The 21852-nt window shown below is 39.3% G+C and overlaps 1 long non-coding RNA gene across 1 annotated transcript in view; it reads right to left on the reverse strand.

Annotated features, from left to right (window-relative positions):
- The window catches only part of LOC131195755 (uncharacterized), a 28130-nt gene that overhangs the window by 4113 nt on the left and 2165 nt on the right, over positions 1–21852 (reverse strand). The window contains exon 2 of the long non-coding RNA XR_009154537.1: positions 7511–7688. This is a non-coding gene — a long non-coding RNA (uncharacterized LOC131195755). The remainder of the gene's footprint in view (positions 1–7510; positions 7689–21852) is intronic.

Genomic DNA, 21852 nt, shown 5'->3' on the forward strand with positions numbered 1-21852 from the left:
CAAGTCCCACCAGGCCCAAGGTTGACTCAGCCTTCCATCCTTTATAAGGTAGGCAAAATGAGGACCCAGATTGTTGGGGGCAATAAAAGTTGACTTTGTATATAATATACAAATGGATGAGACTATTGCTTAACACAATGTAAGCCGCCCTGAGTCTTCGGAGAAGGGCAGGATATAAATTCAAATTAAAAAAAAAGTCTTCCCTGAAAATTCTAAGAGAAAAAGAGTTATGATCCTTTCCTTATACATGAAGTGGTGAGAACAAACAAGACGGAAGGATGGCCCCTGCCACAAAAAAAAAAAAAGGATAACAAACATAACCTCAAAACTAGAACTTGTGATGTAGAACAATTGGCTTTGCTTCCTATTCACTAAGCACAATGTTGTTGTTGTTGTTGGAAAACTAGACAGCAGAGGTATTCAGTATTTGCATTGCCTTGAGTTATATATTTTAAAAGGTAGGATAATGTATATGTGTGATTGTATATATATAGGCATATGGTTAAGTGTGTATTTTTCTGCCTTTGAGTCAGTTATTAATTCCTGGATTAATCCCTGAAGTTTTCTTGGCGACGGTTTTTTGGAAATGATTTGCCATTGCCTCCTTCTCAGAGCTGTAAGAGAATGTCTGACCCAAGGTCACTCAGCTGGCTTTGTGCCTAAAGTGGGATTAGAACTCCCAGTCTCCCAATTTCAAAAGGCGCTGGAAGAATATCTGAAGGACAGTGAAGAAGATGCGTTGAAGCTAATATGCCATGAAGTTTACTGAATACCAGAGAATCCAAGATGGAATACAAGAAAGATCAAATGAAGAACGGAATAGTGGCATCAGAAGACAAAGCATTACATCACCATGGACATAAACTGTTTCAACTCCTACCCTCAAAACGACGCTATAGAGCACTGCACACCAGAACAACTAGACACAAGAACAGTTTTTTCCCGAAGGCCATCACTCTGCTAAACAAATAATTCCATCAACACTGTCAGACTATTTACTGAATCTGCACTACTATTAATCGTCTCATAGTTCCCATCACCAATCTCTTTCCACTTATGACTGTATGACTATAACTTGTTGCTGGCAATCCTTATGATTTATATTGATATATTGACCATCAATTGTGTTGTAAATGTTGTACCTTGATGAACGTATCTTTTCTTTTATGTACACTGAGAGCATATGCACCAAGACAAATTCCTTGTGTGTCCAATCACACTTGGCCAATAAAATTCTATTCTATTCTATTCTATTCATTGCATTAAGAAAAACAGTAGGCAAAACAGATATTCACAAGCTATGGTAATGGCTAAGAACAGCTAAATTGAAGGAAGAGATAGATGCTAATTCTGGCTATCCACCACCAAGAACAAATGCATATAAAGCTGGAATTGAGATGACAGCAACAGACAGCAAATGCCTCCTCTGCAAAGAAACTGAAGAAACAGGGCACCTAGTTAGCCTTCGCAAGAAGACTGCACAGACTGACTACAAGCAACAAGATGACAAAATAATAACAAGGGTGCACTGGAAAATCTGCAAGAAACACCATTTGCCTGAAAGCAAAAACTGGTGGGACTGTGAAAAAGACAAACTAATAGAAAATGAAGAAACTTAAAGTGCTCTGGGATGTCAGAATTCAAACAAATAACTACAAAATTACAGAGGTGGTATTCAGAAGGTTCTGACCGGTTCTGGTAGCAGAAATTTTGAATAGTTCAGAGAACTGGTAAATACCACCTCTGACTGGCCCCGCCCCCATCTGTTTTTTGCCTCCCAAGCCCCAGCTGATGAGGAGGAAATGGGGATTTTGCAGTAACCTTCCCCTGGAGTGGGGAGGGAATAGAGATTTTACAGTATCCTTCCCCTGCCATGCCCAGCAAGTCATGCCTACCAAGCCACACCATACCACGCCCACCAAGCCACGGCCACAGAACCGGTAGTAAACCGCCCACAGAACCGGTAGTAAAAAAATTTGAATCCCATCATTGCGTAATACCCCAGACTTAAAAACTATTGATAAGAAATGATAAGGAAAAAAAAATAAGCCTGAGTAGCGAATTGTGACAGCAGAAGAGAAGACAAAACAAAAACAAAAAACAACAACCTGGAGAAAAATCACAAAATACAAATACCTCCAAATAGAAGTAGAATGACTGTGGTAAAAGAAAACAAAGATAGTAGACCTCTTGGGTGCAATTCCAAAATATCTGGAGCACCATTTGAACATCATCAGTACTGACAAAAATCCTCATCAGTCAATCGCAGAAGACATTTTTACTTGGAACAGCTTGCATCCTGGGTTGCTATCTTTAACACCATCAAACAACATCTGCCTATCCTTGGAAAGGACTCAATAGGTGGATAGAAATACTAAATCCAGTCTAAACATCTGGCTGACTGTGCAACCAACCATAGTAATAACCCTGCAACATTTCCAATGCTGCCAAAAGACTGCTTTTAGCTGAAGTACTGAGTATACAAGTTAAATACAAAACTGAATTCAGTTTTAATATCCTGTGTGCAAATAATCCTCAAAATGGTATTCCTCCTCTCTTGTAAATTTATTTAGTGACCAAGATTTATTTTTTTTACAAACTACATTTGTAAAATAAAATAAACTACATTTGTTTGAGATTGTTCAGAAAATGTTTGGTAAGTATTTAAACAGCAGACTTCTATGAAATGAAACTGTGAATTAAGTACACAGGACCGATATTACTAAACTAAGCAACTTTACTTGCAAAAGCTACCTTTAGTAGACTTGGCATATAGAATCTGTCAGCTAAAATGCAATGTACATGGTCAAATATGTCTATATATTCCAAACTGGGGGATATAAAACAACAACCGTTCACTTACAACGTTGAAAAAGGTCACATAATGCAAGCTCACTTTCATGTATCTGCCAAGTATACCATTTTCTATTTCAGACAAAATTAACAGAAACGTACAAATCACAAGCCATCTGAAGCAATCTGACAAGGGTTTTTGTGAGGTCCCCCCCTCCAAGGACACAGTCATCTGCAGTTACCATTTAATATCTTCTTTCATTTATTTCATTATGGGAGAGACCTTCAAGTGGAGAGGTCCTGAAGCACAATTATGAAGGAGTTACATAGTAAGTGGCACCGATATTTATCATTCCATAGTGATTTATGCCTGTAACACAAAGTGGATGGGATAGAATTTGGTATTCAAATAATCTGAATCTGCTTTCTATATAAAACATCCATTATGTGAAGTTTCTGGCTTACTATGTTGAACTATCTGAGTGATGCCACCATGCTCCTTCTTTTTGAGTGGTGTTTAAATTCACATTAGCATTTCAAGGATGAGCAAAATACTCAGGTGGTCACTAAAAAGATATAGATTAGCAGAGATATTATCTGTGTCAGTAGCTATACATATTCATTTTTTCAATTTATTTTGTTTTTAACTTGTCCACAAACACTTCAGTAGTTGCTGGGTGAATGGCTGAATGGCTGGCAGGGTGGAGGGAAGGAAGGATGGATGGATGATTTTATATGTATTTCTGCTCACTCACATTCTCTCTTTGGAAAAAATGTCTTCTTACATAAGGAACCAAAATTTTTGGAGAGTGATGGAACAAAGTAACTTTTATTGACATATAAATCCCTGTAGGGCCAGTGATCCCTGTAGGGCCAGTGATCCCAGCCAAAAGAATACAAAAGAGCCTGAACTGGGGAAGGTTATGGCATATATCCCAAGAAATCTTACCCAAAAATAAAAACTGCGACCTTTACAACTGGAATCTAAGACCAGATAATACTATGGAATAACCTTCCTATAGCTATCCCACCAATTTCAAATTCTTCTCTATTAGTGAGAATTTAACCAACATGATTTACTGTAGGTTTAATAATACCATGCACAATGAGTAGTATTATATATTATGCTCATATACTGCTTGCTTTCACAATAAGGAAAATTCAACAATATGGTTTATTTTATCTGTCTCTTTTCTCTCCTTGATCATCAGGTAGCCTGATTTGTCTGTTTCTTTGTATTTATGTGTCTTTCATTATGCCTATGATATGTATATATCATTTTATATGTGGTTATCTGTCTCTCTGTCTCTCTGTCTCTCTGTCTCTCTGTCTATCTATCTATCTATCTATCTATCTATCTATCTATCTATCTATCTATCTATCTATCTATCTATCTATCTATCCATCCATCCAGCTAGCAAGCTAGCTATCTTCTCATCTTACACATAAACACACTCACACGTGCATATATGCCCACTGTATACTATGCAACTACTCTGACCACATGCATTTTCCTTTGCACTCTTCTCTGAAATGCTATTCATACACCATTTCCCAGCAAATATTTTGATTGTTACAAAACCTGCTGGAACGTACAGTACAGGTTTCCATCACTACAGAATGATGGAACGCAGCAGAGCCACTTCATTTCTGCTGTCACTGTGGTAGAATTCACTTTTGGCAGCCCACAACATTTCAGGTTAAAAGAAATTCATTGCAAATTTGTTTTACAACCTTGGTGATCAGAACAGATATCTATTTCCAATATAGCCTGGGAATCAAGTTTGGGGAAATGGTGGTACTAGGGCTAGCACTAATAAAGCTTCTGATGCAGGGGTAAAACCCAGAAGATTCTGACAGGTTCTGGAGAACCGGTAGCAGAAATTTTGAGCAGTTCAGAGAACCAGCAAATACTACCTCTGGCTGGCCCCAGAGTGAGGTGGGAATGGAGTTTTTGCAGTATCCTTCCCCTGCCACACCCACCAAGCCACACCCACAGAACCGGTAGTAAAAAAAATGGGATTTCACCACTGTTCTGATGTTTCATAAATTCTATAAGAAAAAGCAGGAATGCATTTTTACCCTTCCTTTCAAGTATTTTAGAAAATCCTCTATTAGTAATTTCTCTTTTTTTTCCTGGTTATTTGCTGAAAAGTGGAAAGTAAAGTGGTACTTCTTTTTTGACCAGTTGATGACACTGAAATATGGCTATTATGAAAACCTTGTGATTATTAAGAAAGGTCCTGCACAGTGGTATAGCCCATGAAGACTAGAGGGATTTGCATTATCTTCCCAAGCAATGGCCTCCCCAGATATTGAGCAAACCAAAAGCTGTAACGATACAGCAGCATTCTCTATTTAAAAGCATGATCATGTATGGTAAACTGCAAAGTAAAATAACTTGCTAGAGAATACTATGAATATACTAAACAATGCATATAAACAAAGCTCTGCTTGAAACATTGATCCACACTATATTACACATGTTTTATTGTCAGTCCCAGATTATTGTCCTTCTCTTATATTTTCATTAGGCTAATTCACATTCCTGGGGTGATGACCGAAAGCCTTTTTAGTTCCACCAAATTTCACATGACTGTGGATTCCAGGCTACTTCAAAGTAGGTTTACATTTTACATAGACTGCAGGCAATGCACTCTAGAAAACAGATCCTTAACAATATTTTTAATTGAACGAATTTTCAAGAATCTGCCTAAAGATTTTCTCACTTTTATCCACTATGCACATTGATATTATTTGTTTATCAATTCTAGAATTGCAGGAACTTTTATACTGTCTTCACCAATTATTGAAATATTTGTGAATCATTTCTTTCTAAAAAAGAAAAATGCATCAACATTTGATGTAGTTTCATCAAATCAATCAAGTATATAAATATTCTGCTTTAAGAACCATGTGTGCTTCCAATTTGAGTCCAGAAAAATATCGCATTTTACTAGTAAGTCTATAGATACCATAATATCAAGTTTACTTTGTGCAAAAAAGTTATCAACTTCTCATAATGGTACACAATTTGAACAGGGACACAAAAGGAACAATAAAGATTATACACAGAACAAACATTATACTTTGTTAAATAGTATTACCTTTAAATTACATTTCCTATTTTCATTGTATGTATATCAGACAAAACAAAAGGAGGATGGCTGAGATGGTTAATATTAGCAACAGACCAGAAAGACAATCTATGGTGGACCATCTCATTAACTTTCTGATTTAAGATTAGGACAATAGAATACAATCAATCAGTGAATAATGTTAGTGAAAAAGGTGAAACATTAATCTTGTCACTTTAGGAGACAGCACACATCATGAGATTTAATTCATACGTACATAAATTAATTTATTGGACATGTTATAAAAGTGAATAGTGACAACTTGGATTTTCAGAAGTGGTACTTCTTTCTGAGCCTATTCTTAACTTGCCAGAATTTTAGCAACATATGAAACAAAAGAGAGCAGCAGTGATCAAAGAAACAACAACAATGAGAACGACAACAAACCCCACCCACATTAAAAGAATAACCAAAATAGCAGAAATAATGATTCTGGAAAGCAATTTCATGAATTTGCTTAAAATGTTCAAATCCAAATTTATCCATCCATCCATCCATCCATCCATCCATCCATCCATCCATCCATTCTTTGCATCATAAACTAGATGGGAAAGAATGAATTTACTAGAACCAAACAGTGGCATATGTAAAAGAGCTGTGAGATGGATCAAAATGGTCCATCTGTTGCTAGCACAATATACCTACAGCTGCTGAACATTTGATACTATTAGAAAGTGGGCATAGCTGCTTATAGAAGGACTGTTCACTGTGCAAACTTATAACTGAATCCTCTGCTTGTATGCTTGATCCCAATACACATATATCAACACATCTTATGGAATGAGTCATATGCACTTTTGTAGGTGTTGCTTAATGGATCTGATCTCTCTGCCACATTCTATAGAAGTGCGAAGACTCAAACCTAAATTGTGTTTTTAATGTTACTGCAATGAATAAAGATCACTACTTTGAACTTCCACTTCAAGAACTACATAAAAAAAGTCTTAATCATAAGCTGCATTTATGTTTGCAGATAAAAATGGTGACTCTGTGACAAAAGCAAATCTATCATGGATGATGCCTTATTTGTCTATTGAAGTGTTAAATCTTCAGGGAATATTTTCTTTAGAAAATAAGAGTTTTAAACTTTATGCCTAATAACTCACCAGCTGCTATCTGATCTCCCATCGCACCTTTAATTAGCAGCCAAGGAAGTATATTAATTCATGTAATGCCATCTACAGAATATTAAGTAAATGTGAACAACAAAGAAATCCATTTATTTCTATAATGCTTGACTAATAACTATTAAATATTCTTGCTTGGACACACCACTTATCTCAATAAAATATGCTCATTGTAGTAATGAATCACACAATTTTAAAAATGCTTCACAAGTTCCTTTGGAGGGACCTATTTTTCTGCACCAGAATATCACTATTATATATGAATATTCTTTGCCTTGACTCTTATCTGAACGACATATTAGAACAGCTTTCCTCAATAGATGCTTGACATACAGTATCAGGACAAAAACCCTCAGAATTCCCAGCCTGCATCATCAAGCTGACCTGGAATTGTGGGCACTGTTGTCAGATGTAACTAACCAGGCCCACATGTTCAGAATTTGAGATATCTACCTCATTATGTTTTGCCTAAAATACAGGTATCTCCCCAGGATGGCAGTATACTCCTGGGAACAATTAGATAAGGTTTCGAGAAACTGGAGCAGATGTGGTCAGCCATAGCTCTTTTGCAGTTGTGCAGTGATTCCAGGTTTGGTCTGCACTTGACCCCTCCTCTCTCACAGGTTGGATGCTTCCCAACATAGAAAAGAAAGAAGAAAAGAAAGAGATAAAGAAGTGGCTTTTGATATTCTTCACAGTGTGTATAAGTACCGATACATTTTAACGTCTCTTTCTAAAGTTACTTCAGATTCTTCTTCTTTCTATAATCTGTACTGCCTAATTATCAGGACTATAAATCATACATTCCTTTTCTTCATTTGTATGCAGAAAGTTCATAAGGGTTTTCCAGGCAGCAAATAAAAGAGTTATTGTCTTTTCCATGGTCAAAGAAGTCAATTTAGCCATTTCAGCAAGTTCCATCATCTTTACCAAATATTATTTCATTGAGGACAGTGCTGAATCTTTCTATCTTTGTGCACTGCCCTTATTGTATACAAAAACAAAGCTCCATGACATTTTCCCAACTATTTGTCTATCAATCTCAAAATGATAACCCCCTGGTCTCAATTGTGTATTAATCTTATTAAACAATAACAGTCTTTATTGTATATTAAAACCTTACCCTAACCCTAATCCTTTGAATCAGTGTGTGTATTTGAACCCAGAATTTTGTAGATTTTTTTTTTTTACATATCCCTCCATATTTTTTTTGAAGGCACCAGTAATGGGTAGAGAACAATGTTTCAGACAATATTTGCCACTTGACATTCATAGTGTAACTTCTTTCCAAACAGCCTTGACTTGAGAATGAAACCATTTTTTAAAAAAATTAAAAAATCACTAATATGATAGAGCAGGAGTCTCCAACCTTGGTCTCTTTAAGACTTGTGGACTTCCCTGGCTGAGGAACTCTGGGAGTTGAAGTCCACAAGTCTTAAAGGGACCAAGGTTGGAGACCCCTGTGATAGAGAACAGAAAAAGCTGAGAAATATCAATATGGATAAGTGGCTTGTTTTTCTAATCCAATAACTTAGTAAGAAAACCACTATTAGAGTCAAGGTGTTTGTCTAATGATATCCTTGTTTAAATGGGAGTTAGAGCTATATTTTAGCCTCTATCTTATTTAATCACTATTTAAACTGTCTAGCAGACAGTCTATCCAATTTAAGTTTCCATCGTTGCAAGGTTGAATAAATCTAATTTGTTTATAGGTTGATGAAATAGCTATTATTTCACTAACATGAGGAAGACATCAACAAGTTCTCCAAGCCTTTACCCATTACTACCAGGAGCATCTTTCAGTAATCAACAAGAAGAAAATTAAAGTTGTGTATATTGCTAGGATACTTAAGAAAATTAACTGGGCCATTGAGCGAAATTGAGCAGGTTAAAAACATCAAATATTTCAGAGTAGCACTGTACACATAGTACCTAGAAGATGCACATTAACCATATTGTATTATAGTTACGAAGGAGTACAGAACTATTATGATATTCACCACAGAAAAACACCCAGAAATATATATTAACAGCATTGAAACTTTTTTGTAGCAAAATGCCTGGCTCAAATAGTCTATGGTGCTCAGCAACAATGCTTCATTTTATAAATGTCTTCAGAGTACAGAAAGCAAGTATTTTCCCTTATTGTTTCAAGCACCTAGATATATATCAGGGCCAGGGATAGGGGTTATTCCTCTGCCTTGGTCCTATTAGACCTCTCAGCGGCTTTTGATACCATCGACCATGGTATCCTGCTGCACCGGTTGGAAGGGATTGGGAGTGGGAGGCACCGTTTATCGGTGGTTCTCCTCCTATCTCTCTGATCGGTTGCAGACGGTGTTGACGGGAGGGCAGAGGTCGACCCCGAGGCGCCTCACTTGCGGGGTGCCACAGGGGTTGATTCTCTCACTCCTCCTGTTCAACATCTATATGAAGCCGCTGGGTGAGATCATCAGTGGTTTCGGTGTGAGGTACCAGCTGTACACTGACGATACTCAGCTGTACTTCTCCACACTGGGCCACCCCAACGAAGCTATCGAAGTGCTGCCCCGGTGTCTGGAGGCCGTACCGGTCTGGTGGGGAGAAACAGGCTCAAGCTCAATCCCTCCAAGACAGAGTGGCTGTGGATGCCGGCATTCCGGTACAGTCAGCTGCAGCCGTGGCTGACTGTTGGGGGCGAGTCATTGGCCCCAATGGAGAGGGTGTGCAACTTGGACGTTCTCCTGGATGGACGGCTGTCTTTTGAAGACCATTTGACGGCCGTCTCCAGGAGAGCTTTTTACCAGGTTCGCCTGGTTCGCCAGTTGCGCCCCTTTCTAGACCGGGATGCCCTATGCATGGTCACTCATGCTCTCGCGACATCTCGTCTGGATTACTGCAATGCTCTCTACATGGGGCTCCCCCTGAAGAGCACCCGGAGGCTCCAGTTAGTCCAGAATGCGGCTGCGCGGGTGATAGAGGGAGCCCCTCGGGGCTCCCATGTGACACCTCTCCTGCGCAGACTGTACTGGCTACCTGTGGCCTTTCGGGTGCGCTTCAAGGTTCTGTTAACTATCTCCAAAGCGCTCCATGGCATAGGGCCGGGTTATCTACGGGACCGTCTGCTGCCACTGATTGCCTCCCACCAACCCATGCGCTCTCACAGGGAGGGACTCCTTAGGGTGCCGTCAGCCAGGCAGTGCCGACTGGCGACACCCAGGGGAAGGGCCTTCTCTGTGGGGGCTCCCACCCTCTGGAACGAACTTCCCCAGGTCTTCGCCAACTTTCCGACCTTCAACCTTTCATGAGCTTAAGACACATCTATTTATTTGCGCAGGACTGGACTAGAATTTTAAATTTTAATTTGGTTTTAATGGGGTTTTATTATTTTAATGCAATTTTTAACATTCAGCCTTATTTAATAAGTTTTTTAAATTGGTGTTTTATTTTGTATTTATATGTATGTTTTTATTAGGCTGTAAACCGCCCTGAGTCCCCTGGGAGATAGGGCGGTATATAAATGTGATTAAATAAATAAATAAATAAATAAATAATTCTCAGACTGGAAGCAGCACAGTGAAATCTGGTTGACCATAGTTACTGTGCTTTGGGGGAGTCAGAAAAGAATGGAAAGAGAATCTGCAGCTGAAATTGCGGTGGGGACTTTACAATGACGAAAAACTTGCTGAAGTCAAGAGTTTAGGAGAAGCTGGCCAATGACAAAGTCAGTCAAAAGAAATATAGTCTTGAGAGGCAATTTGTAGGTAAACTCACAAAAGTTATTAGTTTGTAAAAAATAATTAGCTAAAGTTGTAAAATTTATAGCAGAAGTGGTGAAATGTTTGAATGTATTTTTTTTAAATTCCAGATTCTTATCCCATCATATTCCCAAAGCAGAATGGGATAGGTGCCTAGAGTTCTCTGGGAGGGCCCACAACAAGTCACCACAACCAACTTGCCATGGCCAACTTACTATGGCCAGCTCGTAACGAGACAACTCACCGTGGCCAACTCATCACAGGACAATTCACTGTGAGACAATTCAACAATTCAATTTAATTATTTAAAATAGTTTAAAAAATATTTTAACTTTTGTCATTCACATTTCATTTTATTCTTCCTTTGGCATCTTTTCTTTAATGATTCTATTCCACTATTTCTTTGATATTAGTGTAATTCTTGTCCCATGGTGACTTGTCCTGTGGTGAGTTGGCCATGACAAATTGTCCCATGGAGAGTTGGCTGAAACGAGTTGGCCATGGTGAGTTGGCTGTGGTGAATTGGCTGTGGCGAATTATCGCAGACCCTCACAAAGAACTCTAAACTGACATCACAGAAAGTATTCCAATCTCTGTTTTAGATAATACCAGTTTGCAGTTGCACCACTTCAAACAGAGGCAGAAATGAACACCTTTAAACTGGAATGTTTCAACCTCAAATGTTTTGCAGATCTCTAGTTTACAGTGCATCTTGAAAAATATACCTTTGAATAAATAAATCATCAAAGGCTCACAGTCTTAATGAGCATACACAGCTCAGATATATTTCCCAATCCTTTTTGAAAGTCATTTCATCATAAAGCATGTAAAAAATTCATTGCAATATTTTCTTGGGGTTCTCCTGACTCAAGGCTTTATGAAAGGCCGCAGAAAATAGTGGCTGAAGGAGTCTCCCTTTACTAACAATAATTAAAATGCAAAATGTTCAGACTGGTCAGCAATTAAAAGAAAATCATAGAAGGGGTCATTGTGGCAGGGAGATTAGTGACTGAGATTATATTGTGTAGCTGGAATGCAAATGAATGCATTTGAATTCCCCATCAGTAGCAAGAAGAGCGTCAATTTCTAAAGAGAAAAGGATCTATGTGGTGATTAAGGGCAGATCATCAATGCAGGCCACTCAGTGCTTCCTGACTGCAGGGATAGATGATGTCATCCTATTTTTATTCTCAACCTAATACTAATGCATCCCACACCCATTTTTTTTTTTTTTGCTTGAGTTCAAAACTGCTGTTTTCTAAAATGAACTCCAGAGCAATGTCCTCCAGTGATTCTTTCTGATCTAACAGCAGCCCCAGTTCTAATCGGTTGTAGTGCTGGCATGCTCCCCCCCCTTTTTTTTTTTTACAATATGGAGATGGTTTAAATGGTAGTCCATTAAATTTATGAACCATCTTCAACCGTAGAAGTCCACTATTTTGGTCTCTGCCCTTGCTGATTGAAGTATCACTCCACACCTATAATACTATAGTATAGTATAGTATAGTATATTATAGCATAGCATAGTATAGTATAGTATAGTAACAGATTCTCTCCCAGCCCCCAGCTTTACACACCTTTCATTGCAATGTAGGAATGTAGCTACTTTCCTTTTGGGAAGCTATCATTTCCCTTATTCCTGCAAAATTTCCATGAAACAAAAGAACAATTTGTTCCTTATTACTTTGATCACTGTTGAATCTCAGCAATGCTGAAACTATAAAGGGGGGGAAAAGGTAGGGGGAGGAAAACTGTGTTAATGCTGAAAGAGATAATGTGAGGAGTGAATGGAGATGATGGCATGTACAGGTATTTGTAAAAAGAATTGGAGACCAAAGGAAGATCATGGAGATTAGTGAGGAGGGAATAATTCCTAAAAGGGAAAGACAAATACTAGTAGACTATAGATCTATGGAGATTTTCAATCATTCAGGTCATGGTTATCCCAAACCTGCTTTCCAAAAGGCAACTGGAATTTCTTTGAAAGAAAGAATGTCCAGTTCAGTGGTGAATTCCAAATTTTTTTACTACCGGTTCTGTGGGCATGGCTTGGTTAGTGTGGCAGGGCAAGGATACGGCAAAATCCCCATTTCCACCCCAGTCCTAGGGGAAGGATATTGCAAAATCTCCACTCTGGGGCCAGCCAGAGGTGGTATTTGCCAGTTCACTGAACTACTCAAAATTTCTGCTACCAGTTTTCCGAACTGCTGAAAATTTTCCCCAGAACCTGTCAGAACCTGCTGGATTTCATCCTTGGTCCGGTTGCTTTTTGGAAAGTTGCTTTGGAACTACTGGTAGACTAGTCTGTACAACAGCCTTGCCAGAGATACTTACCTTTCTACTCAGATGGGCAAGACAAGAAACAGGAAAAAAATCAATCCTGTGTTAGCCTTATTATTCTGTCCCCCCACCTCAGTCCGGGAGCCACGAGAAATGACTCAATTAGCCGGCAATTGAGTCCACAGCAGCTATCAGCTCTGGCAGCAACCCAGCAAGCGTCTGCCAAGGTTTTTTTGTTATCTTTCTTGATGCCGGTGTGTCAACCAGGAAGTCAGGAATAAACAGCACTTCAGCTCAAGTTCTCGCCAGGCAGTTTGATTTGTTCGTCACGAAGCAGTATAGCATCCCCTCCTGCTTTTATACCCTGTGGGGTGTGCCTCCATGACTCAGCACTTTCCAGGCCTGCCCCACCCCTGCTTCTGTTGTTCCCGCCTTTCTTGTCTATGAAACCTGGGATCTAACCAGGACTGATTGTCCTCAGCTGGGTCTGGAAGCATTTCTTGGGCGAGGGGAGATACAGGAGACAGAGGCCTCATTACCTCTTCCACCTGGCCTGCCTCTGGCTCCTGGAGCTGAGCCAGGGAAGCTGGCCCTCAGAAGGAAGCCCTGATGGCCCTTCCCCCTCACTCTCTGAGTCACTCTCTGGCAGGGGGCCAGGCCCAGGGTGGCGGGCTGGAGCCACAACACTTATCTGGATTGAGCACCAACCTGGACCCATTGCCAACCCACTATTTGGAACAGTATGGTAGCAGTAAACTAGCAGCTTAGTTTGCAGTGCAAAATGACTGCCTTGATTTGGATGTGTATTAAACTTCACAATCCCTTGCATGATGTATTTCTGGGAATGTGGGGAACAAACTGATTCATGCTTGCACTATTAAGGGCAATGGGTCAGGACTTTGAATGGAGAAAACAGAGGCCATTGGAGCTCCTTATTCTAGGCAGACCTTCAAACATTTAAAGGAAAGCACAGCATGGAGCAGAGTAATCTTTTTCTGCAAAGATATTGGATTGCAACTGCATAAGCTTCCATCTGATCCCTGTTTCTGTCATACATATGCTAATTCACTTTAGGAACCATTGAAATACATGAGACCTGGATAAAGCTTTTGTAACATATATATATATATATATATATATATATATATATATATATATATATATATATATATATATATATATATATATGTAGGTCTTGGTTATTCGGGTTTTCTCACGAAATTGAAGTGTCTTGGCGGGAGAAACCGAATAACCAAAGACCTACATACAAACACCAAAACCTCAGAAAACAAATATATATATATATATATATATATATATATATATATATATATATATATATATATATATATATATATATATATATATATATATATATATATATATATATATATATATATATATATATATATATAACATTCTGAAGGATAATATTAAGTCTCTGTAAACTTCTGCTGATCTTTACATGTTGTTAATTTTCTTTTTCTCAATTGAAAGGCCAGATAAAGTCTTTTTTTCTGGCTAGTACTGTGTTAAAATAATATCAATAACTGTAGAGTAATGGGTGTAACACAAAATGAAAATGGGTTTGTTACAAAATCAAGCACATTTAAGCGAACCGTTTTGCACATCTCTTTAAAAGAAAGTGAAGCCTTTATCTTATTATCCTGCATGATATCCCGTTTTAAATTCTCCTCCTCTCGATTGAAGCATGGAACTCATATTTAGTACTTGCTGTCTTCTTAGAACAAGTCCCATGGTGCGCTTTTAGACCTTCTCTTAATTGCAAGTTTATTTGCACAATTAGCTTAGTGATGCAATGCTTTTAACACTAAAATTTGGGCGGACAAAAGATTGACTATTTTAGATGAGGAAGTTGAGATGGACAGGTGAATCCCAATGTAGCTGTGTTCAGGATACAGAGAGGGATTTATCTTTATCCTATGGGAAATGTTATTTACTCTTCTTAGTCAACTGCTTGGAGCAAGTGGCATAATTCTTCTCCAAGGACATTTATGAGTACTGGGTGTTCTATAAAATGACAAGTTTCACTGAATCCCATTCCAGTTTTCCTAACTTATTCTAACCTAGCTTCTATAAGAAAGAAAAATATGAAGAATGTCTTCCTAATTAGTTAAGAAGGGAGTTTTGTTCCAAGATTACACGAGTACAACAACATCCATTTCAAAGTGTAACATACACTTTTGAAATCATTAATGCAAGGATTCTTCAGGCTACACTAAATATTGAATTCCAGAAATCTTGCCTCTAGAGATGGAGCAAATCCTGCCATATGTAAAGTCTAGAGACTTCTTCAGAACATGAATAAAATGTTTAACATCCCAACTTTAATTATTTAAATGTAGTAGCATATAAAATCATTTGCTTCACTATCAAGGTAGGAAGACCGTTCTAAGGTGTTAAATTGAAAGTAAGGGTACAAATTCATACCAGGCAGAATAAAATCCACTTCCCTTTGGTTAATAACTTTTTTAAAAAAAAAACAACTTTACATTTACATTCACTTTCTTTACGTACTTTACATTTATTTAATCTTCCAAATAAATATTCTCAATAGGAGGATTCTGTTTCATCTACTTTTTTCAGAATGCTAATTTGACCAATAATTAGGGAATCCAATGATCTTTAGGGTTTATGTGATTATTATTTAAAAATAAATACGTGAAGGGCCTTGGCCATTGTGGATAAAGAATTGATATGATATGATATTGCATTATGTGCTTAGCTATTATTCCCCACTTACTTGATATACTTTATTTATTTATTTATTTATTTATGTATTTGTCAAGAACTTATTAGGTAATTTACATAATTATAAGCATGAACTGAACACATAAATCGATACAAGTAGAGGAAACATTAGGACAGGGATGGTAGGCATGCTGGTGCTGTTATGCACACCCCTTTCAGACCTCTTAGGAATGGGGTGAGGTCAACAGTAGACAGTCTTAAGTTAAAATTTTGGGGGTTTGGGGATGAAACCACAGAGTCAGGTAGTGCATTCCACGCATTGACCACTCTATTGCTGAAGTCATATTTTCTGCAATCGGTTCACATTAAGTTTGTATCTATTGTTTGCTCATGTTTTTGTTGTGGTTGAAGCTGAAGTAGTCATTGACAGGTAGGACATTGTAGCAGATAATTTTATGAGCCATGCTTAGGTCATACTGAAGTCGATGTAGTTAAAACTATAACCCTTTTACATGCATCTCATGCAAAATATACATGCAAAAAGAGTGGGGCTTTGACTGCATAGCCATGGCCTACATCTTTTTTGCAATCCCACCCCACCCCACCCACGTCATGAATCCAACATTTTGTTATAGTTTTGTGTATTTAAAATGATATGGGATTATAATAATAGTAGGAAGGAATCCAAAGGTGCTTTTTTTCCCAAGACAACTGGACTTTTGTTCTTCCTTGAAGACATTTCACTTCTCATCCAAGAAGCTTCTTCAATTCTTTTCTTCAGAACTGAAGAAGTTTCTTGGATGAGATGTCAAATGTCTTCCACAAAGAACAAAGAAAGTCCAGTTGCCTTTTGAAAAAGCACCTTTGGGACAACCATGACTTGGATGACTGAGAATCTCCATAGACCAGAGGTCTTCAAACTTGGCAGCTTTAAGACTTGTGGACTTCAACTCCCAGAATTCTCCAGCCAGATATGCTGAGGACCCCTGCCATAGATAATAGGAAGGAATGATCTTTTGGCTCAGAGGCATAATTAAAACAAGCCATGACAATCTGTCACAAAGAAACAACACTCATAAACTAGGAAGGCTAACTTTGGATACTTTTGATTGGCACCTGGTATTCTTGCAAGGCAAGGCAAAAAAAAGTTGGAATGTGAGCCAGAGACAAAGGCTCTCAATCTTCTAAAGGCCAAGCATCAAAAGTAATGTTATTGGAGGTGAAATAATGTAAAAGTTAATTTATTCAAGGAAGTGTCTACTTTACTTATAGCAGGCATCAAAATGAAGAATATCAGAAACATTAAAATGTCTGATTGGCTTGAAATATACTAGTCTAGTTCCAGTTCTCCAAAGGCTCCAAAACTGATGAATACGCAGAAGGAATTGTCAAATGCCAATATGAGATAGACCTGGGGTGTCAAACTCGCATCATCATGGCATCATCAGGTGATGTATCACGACTTTTCCCCCTTCGCTAAACTGAGCATGGGCATGGCCAGTGCTTGATGTATCCAGCCCATGGGCTGCAAATTTGACAGCTCTGAGATAGACCATTTGAAGAGGTCCTTTAGAAATTCTACCTCTTATGAACCCTGTAAGCTGCAAATCTTACTAAGTTTTGTTTCTCCCCTAGATGTTGAGAATAATAAATTCTGATCCAGTGGGCCTAAAATTGCACTTCTACATACAAACCCCAGTATCTAATCAATTCAGCCTATCCTATTGACCTTACGATTCTCTAAGCTCACAGCTGCCCCTGGAGATCAAGCAATACTGGTCTTCTGCTGATACCATAGTTCCTATTTATCAGTGAAAAGACATCAGAATTAAAGCCTTACAGCTCATGAAGCTTTGGAACTGCTGCAGGCATTTTAAATGGAATCCTATGAGTCCACTGGCTTTTATAACATTGTAGCCTAAGCTTAGACTCTATTTGATTAATTTGGATCATTCTCATATTATGCCTGCCAAGGGCAAAGCAATGGTAGAGATGAAAGCATCTGTAATAGTCTTGTTCAAGAGGTATACTGGGGAGGGGGAGCAGTTTCCCACTGTCTAAATGAGCACAGAGGGGGGAAACGGTGCCTTCAACTTGAACAGCATAAGAGGAACAGGCATCTTGATCCTTTGCTCCATGGGCTGGGAACATGCTGGGAAGATCTGATCTTTTTACTATCCTACTTGGAAAGATTTCATTCAGTAATAAGTAATACGATGAGTTATCGGTATTTTTTTTTACCTCCCAGCTATTTAACAAAGTGAGATTATTATAGTTGGTCAAACAGTCAGCCGGGTGTTTGATGATTTGGTATTTTATCCATCTATTAAGTCCCTCACAAGTACCTGGGATAGGCAAGTGTGGTTTGATGATGTTAAAGATATTGACACAGGATATAGGCTATTCTATGTAACACTCTCTTTGCAATCGACTGATGATGATTTTGTCAACGACAATGGTGTTTAAGCGTTGTTCCATATGTTTTGGAATTGCACCCAAGACATTTATCACTATTGGTACCATTTTTGCTTTCTTTTGCCACAGTTCTACTTTTATTTTCAGGTATATGTATTTTGTGATTTCTCCAGTTTTTTTTTTCCTCTTCTACTGTCACCAGGCACTGCAACATCCACTATTTGTTTTCTCTTATCTTTCTTATCAATTTTTGTTAAGTCTGGGTTGTTATGCAGCAGGTGCTTGTGTGTTTGAATTCTAATATCCCAGGGCACTTTAGAGTTGGGTTTTGTTTTTCTTTTGTTTTTTCATTTTTCTATTACTTTGTTTATTTAGTGGCCCCACCAGTTCTTGCTTGCAGGCAAATGATATTTGTTGTGGCTGCCAGTGGCCAGCAGAGCTGGCAGCAGATTCAGACAGTGAGGAAGTTGGGGAGGAATGTGGGTCATTCTGGAGTCTGGGGAAGGCTCGGACAATGACTCTGAGTCGGAGGCAGAGAGGGGGTGAAGGCCATGTGGTAGTTCTTTGCTGCCTTTGGAGTCTCTGGAGTATGACAACAGTGATGCAAAAGAACAGCATGAGTCTGTTCCCAGTGCGCACATGCACAGAGCTGCCAGGGAACAGGAATAATTAAGGAAACAGGGTCAATTTGGGAGTAAGGTTTGGAGATGATTGGTGCTTCCCATAAGACATAAAAGAGAAGCGAACAGGACGTGAGCTTTTGCAGGAAGCAATTAGTTTATCTGGCTGATTCAAGATTTGAAACTTCTGTTTTGTTTTGTTTTTAATTTGCATTTATATCCCGCCCTTCTCCGAAGACTCAGGGCGGCTTACACTATGTCAAGCAATAGTCTTCATCCATTTGTATATTATATACAAAGTCAACTTATTGCCCCCAACAATATGGGTCCTCATTTTACCTACCTTATAAAGGATGGAAGGCTGAGTCAACCTTGGGCCTGGTGGGGCTTGAACCTGCAGTAATTGCAAGCAGCTGCTGTTAATAATAGACTGTCTTAGTAGTCTGCGCCACTCAAGGATCCCTTGTTTGTGACTCTGGGCCAAGTTTGGCCTTTCCCTGCATCTTGAAATTAGCTCGTTGGCAGCGTTCCACATGAGATAGGTGGGTGTTGATAACCTTCCTCTGAAAGACTGTTTATCAATCCTTACGGACTGTAAATTTTTATTTATTTATTTATTTTTATTTATTTATTTATTTTATTTGTCATAACATCATACATAAGCACAAATATGAAGCAACAGTAGGACAGGAACAGTAGGCACGTTTGTGCTCTTATGCACGCCCCTTATAGACCTCTTAGGAAAGGGGTGAGGTCAATAGTAGACAGTTTTTGGTTGAAACTTTGGGGAGACACCACAGAGTCAGGTAGTGTATTCCAAGCATTAACAACTCTGTTACTGAAGTCATATTTTCTGCAATCAAGATTGGAGCGGTTAACATTAAGTTTAAATTTATTGTTTGCTCTTGTATTGTTGTGATTGAAGCTGAAGTAGTCTTCATCCCTCACCGCAGGGCCCTTCCCCTGGGGCTGATGGTCGGGATGCAGTCGGGCTGGGTTCTGCTCGTGGAAGGCCTGCACCAGATCCAGGACATGGACGTCGGAGGCATCCACCCAGGAGAAGTCAGTCCCATACCCCTTCCATGCGATCAGGCACTGGAAGCGCCCCTTTAGCCAGCAGGAGTCTCGAACGCTGTGCATCTCGTATTCCTCAGTTCCGTCCTCGGCAACAGTGACGGGCGGCACCGGGCACTGGAGAAGACACAGTGGGGCCTCAGGGATCAGACGGGACCGGTGAAAGACAGGAAGGATCCGCATGGATCGCGGCAGGGTAAGTCAGTAGGCCACCAGGTTGATGACCTCCTCGACGGGGAACAGACCGATGGTCCGGCTTCTTCATGGGGCAGTCGGACGGGAGGTGTTTCATGGAGAGCCACACCTGGTCTCTGACCGCCAGCAGAGGCATCGCCCATCGGGAGTGGTCGGCGACCCGTTTGTAGTCCTCTTTCGCCCGATTCAGCTGCCAACGCACCAACTCGCACCAACTAGGGCCTCTGGTGGCTCAACAGACTAATGCAGTCTGTTATTAACACAGCTGCTTGCAATTACTGCAAGTTCAAGTCCCACTAGGCCCAAGGTTGACTCAGCCTTCCATCCTTTATAAGGTAGGTAAAATGAGGACCCAGATTGTTGGGGGCAATAAAAGTTGACTTTGTATATAATATACAAATGGATGAGACTATTGCTTAACACAATGTAAGCCGTCCTGAGTCTTCGGAGAAGGGCGGGATATAAATTCAAATAAAAAAAAAACTGCTGGACCGCGTGCAACTCCGTCAGGAAGGTCTGCGTCTCGGGAACAGGGGAGTCCAGTGGTGCCAGAGGGAAGAGCCGTGGATGGTACCCCACATTGGCAAAGAACGGGGTCATCTGGGTGGAGGTGTGCTGGGAGTTATTAAAGGCAAACTCCGTCAGGGACAGGTACTCGGCCCAGTTGTCCTGCTGCTGGTTGACAAAACAGCGGAGGTACTGTTCCAGGATGCCGATGACCTTCTCTGTCCCACCGTCAGTCTCTGGATGGTGTGACGACAACAGGCAAGCTATGTAAGATTAGGTTTACATCTCTTAATGCCTTTTTTGTAATGTAGTTGCGGTGGGCTTTGGCACTTAGGTCATTGCATATGAAGACTCCAAGGTCTTTGACAGGGTGGAGGTCATCTGTAAGATGATGTCCGTTGAGTTTGTATTTAGTGTTTAGATTCTTTTTTCCAATGTGTAAGACAGAGCATTTGCTGGTTGAGATTTGGAGTTGCCAGGTTTTAGACCATTCTGACACAAAGTCAAGGTCTTTTTGAAGGGTAGCTATATTGTTGGTGGTGTTAAATAGTTTGACATCGTCAGCAAAGAGAACACAATTACTTTTAATATGGTCGCAGAGATCATTAATGTATAATATGAAGAGTGTTGGTCCAAGAACGCTGCCTTGGGGAACGCCGCTATTGACAGGAAGAAGTTTTGATAGGGCACTGCCTATTTTGACCACTTGTCTGTTTGACAGAAACGCTGTTATCCAATTGTGGAGGGGTCCAGAGATGCTGTAGGATTTTAGTTTGAGGAGAAGTTTGTCGTCTACCACTGAGTCAAAAGCTTTACAGAAGTCTATGTAAATTGCATCTATTGTTTTGCCTTGATCAAGATTAGTAGTCCATATATTTTTGCAGTGAAGAAGTTTTTAAGTTACATGATAATTTTTTTCTGAAACCAATTGTTTATTAGAGAGTAGGTTGTTTGTTTCTAGGTGGAGGGTAATGTATTGGTTGATGATGGAGTCCATAACTTTATAGGTAATGCAGCATAGAGAGATTAGTCTGTAATTTTCAACTAAGCTGGGGTCTCCTTTTTTGAAGACAGGGATGACCGTGGCTAGTGACCAAAGTTTGGGAAGGGAACTGGTCGTGAAGGCTTTTTCGAAGATTATGCTTAGGGGTTCTGCTATATAAGTGGAAAGCTTTTTTAAGAAGTATGAAAGTAATTTACAGCTATATAAATTAAAGAGATTTGCCAGGACTAAGTTTGTGCTGTTTAATTTCTA

The sequence above is a fragment of the Ahaetulla prasina genome, chromosome 3 (genome assembly GCF_028640845.1).
Source record: "Ahaetulla prasina isolate Xishuangbanna chromosome 3, ASM2864084v1, whole genome shotgun sequence".
NCBI lineage: Eukaryota > Metazoa > Chordata > Lepidosauria > Squamata > Colubridae > Ahaetulla > Ahaetulla prasina.